Below are 14,871 nucleotides of genomic sequence, written 5' to 3'. Positions count from 1 at the left end.
ATTCTCTTGAAGTTGTCAATTTTCTATTTATTAACAACCCTTAGAAAGGAAAGCTCGCAACACAGACAATGCACAGCACTGACAGCAGATCTTGAATTCCTTCCTCGGAAGAAAAAAAAAACACAAAAACATTTACATACCAGAGGCCTTTTCTCATGTAGTCAGCTAACCGTGGTTGTATGGATGGGGTAAGAAACAACACCCACTCTCCATAATTTTATTGCTTAACTTCTTACAGAGATCTTAGGTTTCTTTCCAACCAGTCTAATATTCTGCTGTAAGAGGATTGAGAGAGGGTGTTTGTTTTCAGGTCTTTCCCCCCTCTATTTAGTGATGCCCTTTTCCTCCCATACTGCAAGACAGCTGATTATCAAGTTTCACAATCCAGCAAAGAGGCTAAATTTGGGGATTTCCCTTACTTGCCTCCTTTATTTAAAAGGTGTTACATTATCCTCTTCGCAGTTTGTGGTGCAAATACTGCAGCTGCTAAATATGTATTTCTCCACACACGCGCGCGTTATTAGAAATATTTACATTAATTCAGTTGTGACAGACACTTCATTTGCCCCAAAGAAATCCTGCCTCAACTAGATGGCGGTGGCCACGTGCTGCAGAGCCCTGGGCTGTGGCCAGGGACGTCTCAGCAGCAACGCCCCTGCCTGTGCCCACCCCACCTGAGCACCATGGTGCTGGAGCAGTGGTGACGCCCTTGTCCCTCAAAGCCACACAACTCTGCCCGGGGTGAAGAGGGACAAAGGGGGATGGTGCTGAGGGATGGGGGCAGCTGGGCAGGATGGGGAGCACCAGGGATGTGCTGGCCCCAGCATCCTGCCGGCAGCTTCCAGGTCTGTGGAAGCACTTCTCCAGCTTTGTGAGGGGACATCTAGCACGGGAGTTTTTCACATTCAGAAAAGCTTCAAAGCAGCTTCAAACCACTCCTTTTAAAATCTGCTGCTGTCGTGAGCCACGCACACATTTCCTCCTTTGCCCAGGCACAAGGCATCACATGCTGGAGCAACCAGAAGCTTGCACTGCAGCATGTCAAACCAACATATTAAGAAAGACCACCCGCTGCAAAGCGGCCACTGTTAACCTTGACAGCCCCAGAAATATTGGGCATCAGGGAACAACACGAGTTTAAAAAGTCAGCCTTGAAGGATTTCAGCAGAGAATTGCCTACAATTGCCTCTCTCTCCCTCTCGCTGAGGTTCCTACAACTGGATACACGTCGCAGGTGCAGGACCATGCCAGCAGAGAAAGACTAAAAGCAAAGCCTATTTAATATCTCTGCAAATAGCTTGCAAAAGGCTTGGCATGCGCTGTCGGCAAAAGGCATGACAGGTTGGGATTTCTTAGTTCCTTTTCTTCGGGATCACCTGGAAAAGATGACGGAGCTGTACCTCCGTAGGCGAGATAAGCAGCCATGACCTCACCAGTGTGAGGCAACGCTTACAGAAAGATTTGATTTGACACCATTTCAGCTGCATTGGAGAAAGGCATGGGAACATCAGTAAATAACTTAACAGTTAACGCCAGCACTCACCAAAATGCTTCATTTGTATCTGCCATCCCTAAATACCTCGACATCTGCAAGTGGGATGGTTTTATTGTTTCTAAATACACAGAGGCACGTATTCCTTAATTATACTTTAAGCCACGAACAAAGGTCACGCGCGCACTCGCAGCGAGAGGCAACAATCCAGTCACTGTATGTTCGGTAAACAACTCCCATCACTTCGACAATTACCAGCAGACCTTTAGACTTATGCATCTCTTGGCCCCTTTCATATTGGAAAAACATCATTAAAACAGATTAAAACTGCTATTCCAGTCAAACTGCTTATCTAATGGTAGAAGAAAACGTGGACCTGCAATTCTCTCCTTCAAAACAAATGATAACATCGACTGTTACTTCAGACTCTTAATCTTGGAAGGAAATATTCTCTCTAATCAGAGACTCCTAAATCTACTCTCCCTTCTATTAAAACTATGTATTTGCATAATCACAGAACTGTTTCAAAGAAACATTTTTAGGATGGATAAACACAGCAGTCATGTGCTCAGATATGCTGAATTAGATGAAATACTTTAAATGTACATGAAGTACAGTTTTACAATTAACATCTGCTTTATCTTTTTTTTTGGGTAAGATGACATTTAAGCTATATGCACGTTATCAGAGCGCTTTATCTCACAATGCCATTTTCCCCAGAGCGTTCATGTCTCACTTCAATAAAATATCAACACACAAGGGCTCGAAACAGGCTTTACCTGCAGCAGAGACAACTCCCAGACTATCAATTTGTAAAAGCATTGGAAAAGCAGCAAGAACAATATTGACAGATGGCCTCTCCCACACTTTCCCTGCAAAAGCCTCTGCTCTGGCACCACCATCCCCACAAATTAGCCTTTGGGGAGTTGATGGATAATGAAGCATTTCAGTCCTCAAAAATTGGGTAGGGGGGATTTCACATTTTTGGTGGTTGTTGTTTTGTTGTTGTATGGTTGGTTGGTCGATTTTTTCCACCCATTATCAGACTTTTTTGGGGGAAAAAATGAAAACACAGCCGTTAGTGCAAATCATTTCTTCCTCTAGAACTTCAACAGCATTGGGAGTTTTTACTCAATTTGTTAAACTACACAGCAGTTCTCAGGACTCTGAAGTTCCACGGCTGCCGCTGAAATCCACAGGCAATGCTCATCCATAACCAGCGTTCAGGGCGTTTGGCCACCAAAGCTTTGGCAAGTCTGGGACCACAGCATCACTAAGCCTATTATTCTTTTTAAGTTACTTTAATCTCTTCTGCACTCCCCTCTTTCTACCAGAAGAGACAATACCTTGGGGTCATCTTCCAAAGAACAAGCCCTCCTTTAGCGGTACAAAATGAAGCGTAAACGTGAAACAATAAAACACCAGCTCGGTTCAGCAGGACCTTGGCTGTCCTTACTTCCACTTTGCAGGAGGAAGCCGGGAGCACGCGGGGAGCAGAGCTATCCCCTCCCGCCTGCCCTATGGAGTGCAGCTCTAACCTTGAGCCCGCATTCAAATAGAGGGCTGTGCGAAACAGCAGCGGGTGCTCCTGTCCTCAGGACATCGGTGTCCTCAGGAGCAGAGGGTGCATCAGGGCTGTTGTCATTACCAGGTGCGTTTAATTACTGCAATTACCAGCAGCCGGGAAAGGGCTGCAAGGCACCTACTCTTCAAAGGGAAAAGGCAGCACAGGGCAGCACAGACCATTTCAGCAACTGTAAATACTTCACCATCTGCAAAGTCACTGGAATTAAACTACAATTTTGAAAATGCTCATTTATTCCTCCCTGACCACAACACATACGCAAGCACCTAACGCTGACCCCATCACCATGGCATCCTCGGCGTCTCCATGCCTGCGCTCTGATCGATGAGCCACACAAAGTAAATAAAAAGAATTCCAGGCAGAGAGGGTGGAACACATGGCGCACATATACATAAAAGCAAACAATACTTCAACCAACTGTTATTTTTATCCGTATGTAAACAGTAGCACACAGAAAAAGTAAATCTCCTGCACTGCTCTTGCTATCAGACTACTAGAAAAGAATTATTTAACATGGCAAGAGAAAATAAATTTCTTCAGAGCCTAGCAGAAAATCTGAGCTACACGCAGCAGGTGGGCTCGAGCAAATCGCAGGAGGAGATACCCAGCAAGGCAAAGGGCTCCCAGACACGAAGCTTTCCGACCACTTGGGCATTTAAAACACAGGCAGAAGTCTATGGCTTTTCCAGAGTGCATTAGCATGGCACCAGAACCAACAAATTCAGGAGGAAAAAGCTAAGCTGAGCTAGCATTGTGGAAAACCCCTTCCAGCAGCTCCGCCTGGCCGGGAGGCAGCGGGACACGTGCCTTGGGGTGCAGGGACACACGGAGGGGAGCTCACGGGGCGCCTGGACAGCCACGCTCCTGCCATCACACCTAAGCGCACGCAGTGGAAAAGTGAGATCCAAAGCTCCTCTCCTGTTTCGGAACGGTACCAAGGGTTTCTCTTTTCACTTCACTCCCGGCTTGCTCTGACTTGATTCAGCTTTTCAAAGGACAATGAAAACTCTGACTTGCAAACCGGAGCTTCACAGATCTTCTGTGCTGCAAAGCGGGTGGTTGGACTACAAAGCCGCTTGTTTTCCACAGCGGCCAGCCATGGCCATTCCTGTGCCGGTGGGATCCCAGCTAACACAGACAGACACCTCTGTGCATTAATTTAGTCCACAGGTGCCTGGACCCCGGATAAAGGACCAACTTTAAACCCGCGCTGCTGCGGCAGTGACAAGAGGAGCGCTGGAGGAACAATGGAAAGAACTTGTTTCTCCACCTGAGAGCAGCCATAATTAGGAAGTGATGGATGTCGCTAGTAAAAGTGAGTGATGTTTTTCAGGAGCTCTCTCATCTGTAACTGCACTGTTTTCAGATAAAATAACCCTTTCTGTCAGGCAGTGTCAGGAATGTCTACAGCCAATCAGTCACTCTGCTATCCAGCAAAAAAATATGACGTACTTGTCATAACATCTGTAGCATACGTTTTATCAGCCCTTCTTCCTTGTGTACCACATCCGTTAGGGTCTCCGATTCCTGCAACGCCAATAATTTGTACTCCCAAGATAAACAGATGGATTGAAACTTCCCCAAACCCAACTGTGTTGCATGTGAAACGGAACTTCATTTGAACAGCATAACTTTTACAGCAGCATAAAATGTTATTTGTCACCTGCAAATAATAACCATAAAGCAAAACTCAGGAAAAAGCCCCACTCGTCACCTCCGCACGCTGGCCAGCGAAGCAGAACCACAAGGAACAGCTCGAGAGAAAGTCAACAAGATAAGCTGGATCATCTCGAACTTGGACACCATAAAATTTCTCACTGTAGCAACTTCATTTACAAGACTTGGACAAACATTAAACTGGGAGAACAAATACCTAACACAATTAACCGGGATTACACGTATGGTCTAAAGTCTCCGGTGTCACTTTGTAGGAGCCAGGAAAGCCTGTCCCAGCTGCGGGATGGGGCAGCCCTTCCACTAAGCAGACCCTACAGACTGTCACAGCTATCATGGGACACAACCCCTCCACCGCTGCTCCTCCGAACAATGCTCGTCTGCCAGCTTAATGGAATTAGTTTTGAAACAGCCACCAAAAGAGAAGAGCACCATCAGTGTGATTAAGAAAAAGGAGACAGATGAGCAAGACAGACCATTTGTGAATGCTTTGTGTGGTCACCTGTCAAGCAGCCTGGCTATGTTTTTAAGTGATTAAATCAGACCTTAGCAAAAACCTGAGTGTCAATTTCTCAGCATCCTAACCCAGAAAAGCCTTTCAAGAGAAACAACTGCATTAAATTGTTGATGAGGTTCATCAAACAGACTATCCCTCTAAACGGCAATACACTACGCCTCTGGAAGATACCTTACAAAATCTGATGGAGTTTAAAACAGAGTTAACATTTCATTACATAAGAGCCATTCCTGATCTTTAAACACAGCCAGCGTGTATTAATATTTAACCATTGCATGTTACAGACTGTGCATCACTATTACAAGCTCATAGTTATTACTTTTGCAAAACATTGAGAACAAATAGATGCTTAAGTCACTCATCACATGTTTTCTGTTTATTATAATGGGAAACAATACGTTTCTCTGATTAGGTAGATGTTTATTGTATCACATGGCTACAATCTCCTTCGAGCTCCCTATCCATGTGCTTGATACAAAGGTTCCTTACAGGCTATGAAGTTAAACACCAGCATCCTAGAAAACATTCTGGTGCTTCTAACAAAAGAAAATGCTGAAGTAGTGAAGAAATTTAAACAGCTGATTACAGTACTTCCTCTTGAAGCTTGATTGAGAAAACAAACATCTCTATGTTAAGAGACACAACTCGAAGGGAAGCATCCTCAGTAATACCTGGCCCTTTTCAGCCACTGATTAGTGTTATCAGCAGGAGCACTGCCACCGACCTCAGATCTATCATTGGAAAACTTCATCCTCTCAAGAAAAGGAGGATGAAAGTAGTTTACTGAACCACAAAAATTAGGCAGATTGGAAAGGTCCCTAGTCCAAACAAAGCAGGGCCAACTGTTGAAGTCAGACCAGGTAGCCCACATCCTTCTCCAGTTCATTTTTAAGCACCTCAAAGGATGGAAGTGCCACAACCCCTTGGGGCCCTTTCTCCAGCACTCTTCTACGCTCACTTTGAGCTTCTCTTTTCACCTTTCATCTGTCTGGGGCTTCCCTTGCCGCACTCTGTGCGCATTGTATTGTGTCCTGTCCATGCTCCCCAGAAGTCAGGCACTGCTTCCCCTCAGCCAGCCGCCTGGGGTGGGAGACCACGGTCAGGGAGCTCCTGCTCCAGCCCCGGGCCAGCCACACACTCCTCTGCCCAACTTGCTCCCTCTTGCAGCACCTTTCTTGACTTGCCGATATCTTTCTTGTACTTTGTGGTGGTTGGCAGAAGCTGAGTTAAAGCTTTTGTCCATCCCTCAGCCAAGACAGACGGCAACCGGCCGCTCGGTCCCCTCACCCACTGGCTCCAGCCTCCACGTCTCGCCCATCTTCCAAACCCCAGCCACCTCCAGGAGCTGCCCTCAGCCAGCCCACGCTCACCGAGGTACCAACATGGCTCCATGTCTGGGGCTGAGCAGCACTGAGCACAGCAGAATCATTATCTCAAATCGAATTATAGCCCTGCTAATACACTCCAGATGGAGTTTGTCCTCTCTGCAACTGTTAGCTCCTGTATAGGTGGTGATCCAGTGCATGTACCAAAGCACTCTTCTGGGGCTGTGCAGCCTAACCACGTCCTCACTGCTTTGTATTTCCTCCTTTCAGCTCGGTAAGTTGCATGTTGCAGGCTTCCAAACGCTTTTTCAGTCTACCACGACCATCCACCTCTGAACTATGCTTCCCAACACTTTGCAGCCCCTCTCAGGCTTGCAGATCTTGTAAGCACTCCCCTGCCCACATCAGTGAAGAGAACAGCAAACAAAGCTCAGCCCAAGACAAACAGGGGTGTGTTCATGCCACCCCCTTGGTCCCCTGATTTTCACAGCAAGTTGTAGGTAACTGTTCTTCAAACACAGTTTTTAAACTGTTACTTGTTTATCGTATAATTAAATGTGTGTGTCCCTATTCCACAGAAATGCCACAAGAGGTTACGTCAAAAGCTACTGAAGTCAAGATACATCACAGCTACCACTCCCCCCAACCCCTTATCTTCTTTTTTATCCTCCAGATTCCCAGAAACTGATTAAAAATTTTGTTCCAGTTCTCTAAGCACCACAGCTAGACTAACCAGTCTGCAATTCCCCGGACCTCCCTTTTTCAAAGGCAGATACTGCATTTGCCCTTTTCAGTCCTCCAAGACCTCTCTTGCTCTTCACAATTTCTAAAAGATAATTGTAAATGGTTCAAAGGTTGCTTGGCTAGTTGCTGCTGTACCCTAGGGCAAATTTCATCAGGCTCTGACTATTTGAATACACCTATGTTATCTGCTTTTTCTGATCTATCCTTTTCCTACTCTGCACTTTACTCCTATCACCTTGTTTAAATTAATTTTAATTAATATGAAGACACGCTCAAGCAATACAATAACTACATGAAACCCATTTAGTATTTTATCTTTCGGCTATAATGTTAGCAAAAAAACCCAGACTATTCATCTATCATGACTGTTTTTTTGGAGATGCAGAAGAACATTTTTCAAAAACAAAAAACAAGCCAGATTAAAGACTTGCATACAGCTTACACCAACCCTCAGCTGAGGTGTCTAAAGAGAAAACATTAAGAACTGTCAGTAAACTCCTTTTCTGCAAAGAGAGGATGAAAGAAGAAGTTAACCGCATTTTAGAAGGAACACTTTTCAGTGACTAAACCAGCCTGCTTTGGCTTGATACATTAAAGAAAAAAAAACACGACACTTCCCCAGCAGATAAAACACTTGATAACCAAATGCACGATTTCCTGTGCCATTCCCTTAGTTATCTAGCACTGATCATTGCCAGGGGTAAGGTACCGAATTAGACTGACCACTGGTCCAAACCAGCACAGCAAGTCCCGCTTCTGTCTGAACACCGACAGGTATCTTGGAGCATATCAGCATTTTAATGCACCCACCTGTTATAGCTATAATTTACCTTTCATCAACTGGAAATTACCATCCTCACAGCTGAGACATGCCAACTTATTACAGGAGCATATGTAGTCTGCTTCTATGCAAAGTAAACCAGACAGCCTTAGATCATCCTCCGATTTCCGTGTTTTTCTCTGAAATGAACTAGACGCAGTTGCGTGCTGTTACCGTATCTCAGGTGAAGCACTGTAACTTCTTAAACTGCTCCATTTCCACCCTCAAAGAGGCATCAGTCTCTGCTCTGTGATCTCCTAAGCAGAAGATGCAACGTTAATGGAGATTCCGGCTGTCATTCTCAAAAGCAGTTAGTGATTTGAATGCCTCAATTTCTAGTGTACTCAACCTGAAATGCTTTAAAAGGTCCAATTTTCAGGAAATGAACACTCAAAAATTGCCCAGTAGTGGTTCCCCCCTCTAGTTTTTACATCTAGTATCCATCTTATCTGAGGTTTCTATCTAGAAAATCCTTGTGTAAGACTAAAACCCAAGTACTAGTTAAAAAGACCAAAACCTTTTCCATCACTAGCTGCGATGAAAATGCAACAAATCCATTCATTCTTCCAGTTATACAAAGCACAGCAGCCTACTCTTGAATATGAATCTGAGTACTGTCTTCAATGTACAGTGAGTGATACAGCAAAAACCTTCCCTCATAAAATATTATAATCTTCTTTCAGTGAAGTCTGTTTTATTGGACATAACAGCAGAGCCCGATTTCCAACACCACCAAAAAAGCCAAGAACTGGTACTTCATACCCTTGCATACTTGTATTTGCTCTTAATACGAATGTAACCATTAGTAATCCCTTTCTTGCTGCCTGGCTCCACTGAAAAACAAATCATAATTAGCAGAATCTTAGGAAATTAGCCTTGAACTAATGATGAATAGAAAGCATAAATGGAGAGAGAAAGCCAAGCCAATAAAATACTGATAGTCTTCTAGGCTGCTGTTCCCTATTTCGTAAGAGGAAAAATTCAGAATCTGTTTCAGTCAGAGGACAGCTTGGTATCATGCAATCGTTCAATTACAGTACAGCAAACATTATTTTGGGCATCTTTAGGAATCCACAGTTCTGCCTGAGAGTACAATACCTACAACAAACGGACACGCATCCATTGTGAGCGATGCCCGCACCCAGGAGGCGCAGCCGGTGCTCCTGCCCCTGCCAGGCCCCGCTGCTGCCGGAGGAAGGCAGGACAGGCACCGGGAATGCTGGGCAGGCACCTCCGCACGCTTTTGCATCTGCCATCCCATCCAGCTCGACTTCAAAACAGAAGTCTAACCCATGCGAGGTGGTTTCAGCCAAGCCTATGCTGATACCAGATAGAACGAAACCAAGTTAATTAGAGTTGAATATATCCTCAAAGGAGATCTCCACACCAAAACTTCTTATGCACATTAACTTCGGTAGCATGCATTTTTAATGAGTTCAGCACTTGTCTGGGGTTTAAAAAACACACACACACGGTGTGGCAGCTATTCAAACCCATTGCGCCAGAGCGCTAGCAAGTGCTGACTACAGGGGATGACAAAGTTAACGTTGGCAGTTATGATGATTCTACCTTTATTACATAACCCTCAGATAGCTAAATTAATTAAGTAGGTGAAGTGACACAACAAAAGCCACCTACCAATGTGCTGATTATATAATAGAAAAGGAAATGAAAAAGACCAGAGGGCTAATGCTCATGTTCAATTTTGCAAATATGGCTAAATCTTGTAACATCTCCAGCATCTGTTGACACTGTTTTTCATAAATACATTTTTGAAAACATATACCCATGTAGAACACCTAAAGCATACAACTTCAAAGCAGAAACGAGTTTTACTCATCCAAATTTGTAGCTTTAAGCCACACCCTTCCCTCTCCACATGCATTCTCCAAGACACAGCGTGAAGGCAGGTAAATCGCCAACAGGCATGCCCTTTGGGCACCAATCTATTAAAGCACTCCACTCATTTGTAAGATAAGAAGACCTTGTAAAGACTCTAAGTCCAAAAAACTATACACACACAGTCCAATATAAAGGATGCTGACCCGTGCCAATGGATTCAGCCGGTGCCCTTTGGAGGCTGTCATTTAACGTACAGCCAGCAAATACACTGCAGCAAGAAGTAACGGCACCTCCTTGTTTTGCATTAAGCACTACTGAGCTCCTGCCGATGTGGCGTAACACACAACCAAATCACTTTGAATCACATGAATTTTGTGCCAGCATTTTGTAGAAATACATAACCCATATTACAGAAAAGCCTTTAAATTAGAACATAGCATCACATATTCCAAACTGCAAATAAGTTCAAAAATAGAAAGATTTGAACAATTCTAAGAGGACAAGGTTACCTGATGACAATTGCTTTACACTTTTAAGTCAGAATGAAGAACACTAATCATGCAGAAGCCCCAGTTTTAACTGCAATCCCAATGTCCAACTTTCAATGGTAATGTTGCATGTAAAAAAAATTCCCCAAACCATAATCACAAAGATAATATTTTCCTAGCAATAGCTAGTTCAAGTGGAAAATACTAAGTTGTGGGTGGTTGTTTTTTTGTTGTTGTTTTTCATCTTTTCAGGCAGATTGAAATTAATAAATTTTGTAACTATAACACTTAAATGGAAACTTAACATATTTCTGTATGTTCTTGAAAGAGCAACCATACTACAATTTTAGTTTAAATGAATGTCAAGACTGCTTCAGGATGTACCGCAGTCTCCAAACTCCCGAAAGCCTAATCTGAATTCTGCTAATCTAGGTTACAGTTTATCTTCAGGGGTTCTCCTACAAAATCATTCCTTGATGCTTCAGATTCAGCCTGACATGATTGAAAAGGCTTCCTTTTCTTTCTTCTACCATTCATCTGAACAGCAAAAATACACTGTTTTTTTTCCAGGTTCCCCCGTTCCCCCCAAATGAGATGGGCTCTATTAAGGAAATTATTCGAAAAGAACCCCTACAGATAAACTGTGACCTAGATCAGTGAGATTCTGCCCAATTTATGTTGAAAAAAATGATTTACTTTAAAAGATGTTATTGCATGCCACTCAAAATGTACTTTCAGCCACACTTTGTATGGGCCAAGTCTGTCATCTTTTATTTCCTAAAACTTGAGTTTACATTAAGAATGATGGAAGACCTTCTCAGGGTCAGCTGAAAATTGAACATACTGGAAAAGAAAGGCTAGGAAACTGAGCAGCCTTTGAGGACCACTGTTTGGCTGGCATGACCACAGCTGCTAGCTCAGCTCCCATGTAACATCATTGCTGCTCTCTGTCCACTTCCACTTCTCCTGACCTGCATGAGATGGGGACATAGTCTTCACACACTAGTCTGCAGTGGGCATACACGAGCCTTTCTTCTCGCCCTCCCATCCAAAAAACTGGGCTCAGCTCTGAGGAAACACATTCAGCGTGCCATGCCAAGTTCTGCTCTGTTGTTTCCATGAAACAGATTTCTGAAACAACTCAGGTGGCACATCCCACCACCTAAGCACCATCTCCTACAGCACCCACCAGTGCTTGACCAATGCCACCTGTGCCTAGCAAAATCTCTTCCAACCCAGAAGCTCTTCCCTTGCACTCTTCCAGTGGGCTTTCTTCACCCTCGCAGGACCACACTATAGTACTTCCAGAAACACATACACAACCATGCATCTACTGTAAAGTGCTCCAATCTTCATGTAAACAACAAGACTTTTTCCTGGTTTTAGAAAAATCTTGTTTGTTTCAAGTATCAGCATCTCAGCTAATGAGTTTTTGCTTCCCTTCTGCACTCCACAAATACTGGGCTGAGTAATGCATAGCCTAATTGACTGTTAAGGTCACTGGCCAGCTCTTTAATCTTATTTAGTACACTTTGAGACAGTTCATGAGTCATTAGGGTTTCATTCTTGGGGACACAAAGACATGTAATATACATTAATACAGAGCATAAATACAATTCAGTGTGTGTATAATAAAGAGTGCAAAATTAGAAGATGGCATTAAATATTTCTTTGCAATGTTATCATTTTAATAATGTTGCTTATTTTAATAGACAATAAAAATATTTAATTGTGAGAGCCCCTGCTGGTGTCTTCATAATTTGTAGTGTTCCTGTAGCACTAAGAAAATTCCTTAGGCAGTAAAAGTCACATTTTAAATACCAACTTGAGGTGAAAGAAGGGCTCAAGGAAGACCTATCTTAAAAGTTACTTATTTGAAGCAAAAAAAGGGTATTTTTCAAGCTGTTATTCATGATATTTGATTTTATGATGTACATTACAATTCAGTGCGCGCACATGTCAGGAACTCTGCAATACTTTTGAAAGGGATCAGCATCACTAATCAGGCACTGAAATCCAATTTCTGGGAGAATCTGGGAGCTCAAAGGTGAACATTTTAACTGGCTTGGAAAGACCTTTGAAAAATAAAGTTGAACAGTAATTATACATAAATGTGCTTGAGAAACTTTACACCTGTCTTGACATGAATCCGATCTTTGTATGGATGATGAAATTCTTGGCATTGCTTTAGGTGATTGGGATGGCATTAGCTTAGGCAGGGTAAGAATTCAACAAGCCTGGACAGGTAGGATAAAGGAGTTACTGACTCAAAAAAACAAGCATGACAGCTTATCTGTTGAAAGTCTAAACATGTTAATCATTTAACATAAACAGATCTGCTGATATTTTTAGAAAGGCATGTCAACTCATAAGTAACAAAGTTAAAAAAGGACACCAGGAGCCCTAACCATATTTTCCACAGGTCCTCCAAGCCCCTTGCAGATTGTTTCTACAGGAAAAAAAAAAAAAAAAGGAAAAGGAAAAAAGCCAAAGACAGGTAGCTGGGTTTGTGATTAGGACAATAAACAAGTTGCTAGCAATCAGAGTTTGACTGCTGGCTGTGCTAGAAACTCCTCCTGCAACCTTTATCTCGCTGTGCCTCAGCTCCCAGTCTGTAAAACGCAGGTAATAACGTTTCCCTACCTCACAGGAACGTTCTCAGAATAAATCCATAAATGCCTGTGAGACGCTGAGACGCTACTGTGACAGAGGCCATAAAAATACCTAGGAAAAAAACAAACATAAAAATAAGTGTCATAAATGATTGTAAGAGCAGAGAAATTCACAGACTAAACAGTAAAGGTTAAAACTTCACTTAATGACACAGTTCTCCGTCCTGGGGAAAAAGCAGTTAGTTTCAGCACGTATTCCCACCCAGAGAGTTTTAAACCCGTGACAGCATGGGACAATTGCCCTGTTCCTACCCCGACACGGCGCCATCACAGTGACCCATCACCACATGTGGATTCGGAGGGACACAGGGACAGGGGTTTCCGTCACAAATCATTAGCTCAGTGCTCTGTGACCAGGGCCACCTTGAAGAACCACGATCAACACGACTGAGCCCCAGCATACAGACGGAGTTCCTCCCGCCTCCCGTCTGATACACACTCTGGGATGTAATTCCTCCCGCAGGCAGAAAAACTGCTAATTTTGAGCCTAACGTTTATTCTTGAATAGTTTTTACCCATTTGTTTTCAGGCCAACATTGATCCTGTAGCTTAAACAGCTTTTCTCTATCCCTGAATTTTATTTCCCTGCCGATAAAACTGAATTATGCCACTTCCCTGTCAGGACTCGTTTTACTGCCCAGACCAAGCAAGTTCTTTCAGTTTTCTCTCAGATGGCCCTTCTGACCTTAAGGTTATCCACTTTCTTTGTTTAGCCCACCTCACTGTCTTACACATGGCATCATGATTTTGGCTGACTGTCACCTTGTGACTGTGCCAAGTAAAAGCGTGTTTCTCCAGCATTTCCAGTTGGTAACCCCCTCCACTACCCAGCTTAAAGAAAAGTTTCTCTCCAGCAGTCCTCCTGCGGTCATGACCCTGCATGCTATCAGCACGGAGACATGGCTTACTTCCACTGCTCTGGCTCCTAAGCTCTTTGCCAAAGACCTCCCGACTCCCCTCAGCACCAACCATGGCTCCCGCCTGCCTCAGCGCCATGCTCTGAGCCCGGCTCACTGTGCGAGGGAGGCTACAAGGAACACACGTGGTCTCCCCAAAAGCACACCTTTCTCTTCAGTGCCAGCTTGGCTCTGTAAGCGACAGCTCCAGCTTGGCTTGGTTGTTAAGCGTTCTTTAAAATGAGCCAAATGACTACAGTCCTCAGAAGGATAAACGATTCAAAACTATGCAAGTGTGTAAAATGTGTTATTTAATCTTTATCAATTACAAAGTACTGATTTTGTAAGCATTTTCAGCACTCTGATTTCAGAGCATGACAGTACCCTGAAGTCCAGGCCTCTGGCGGCTGTGGTGTCACCACACGGCTGGTGCCGGCCAGGAGGAACACCGGCACCAAGGCCTGACGCGGGGCTGAGATGACCTGCCAGCTCGCTGCCCCATGCATTTTTGTACACCCACATCTACCCTCCCACTCACACACTGCACAGAGACCCTTTCTGATCCCCCTCACAACCTCAGCAGACAAGGACAACAAAAAACTCTTCCTTTTTTGCTCTCTGGGGGCGCATGCAGCCTGTGAGCAGGTCAGGCAAGTGGGGAGCCAGCACAAGGGAAGGGCGAGCTCAGGCCTCTGCTGGCAGCCTGCCGCCTGGTCGGACATGGACACATCGGAAACCTCAGACTAGGGAGCCAGAACGCAGTCACCTTTCCAAGGACTCAGATCCATTTAAAACAACCTTCACAAATAAATATAT

General features: G+C 44.0%; 1 protein-coding gene across 1 annotated transcript in view; it reads right to left on the bottom strand.

Annotated features, from left to right (window-relative positions):
• PTPRF (protein tyrosine phosphatase receptor type F) overlaps nt 1–14,871 on the bottom strand; it is a 371,106-nt gene that overhangs the window by 265,969 nt on the left and 90,266 nt on the right. Inside the window, 1 exon segment of the mRNA XM_040565789.1 lies at nt 13,131–13,211. The gene's annotated coding sequence lies outside the window, so the exon portion shown is untranslated.

Source organism: Cygnus olor, chromosome 8 (assembly GCF_009769625.2).
Source record: "Cygnus olor isolate bCygOlo1 chromosome 8, bCygOlo1.pri.v2, whole genome shotgun sequence".
In the NCBI taxonomy this organism is placed as follows: Eukaryota; Metazoa; Chordata; class Aves; order Anseriformes; family Anatidae; genus Cygnus; species Cygnus olor.
The sequence above is the reverse complement of the archived record's forward strand: the minus strand, read 5'-3'. Positions and strand labels throughout refer to the sequence as shown.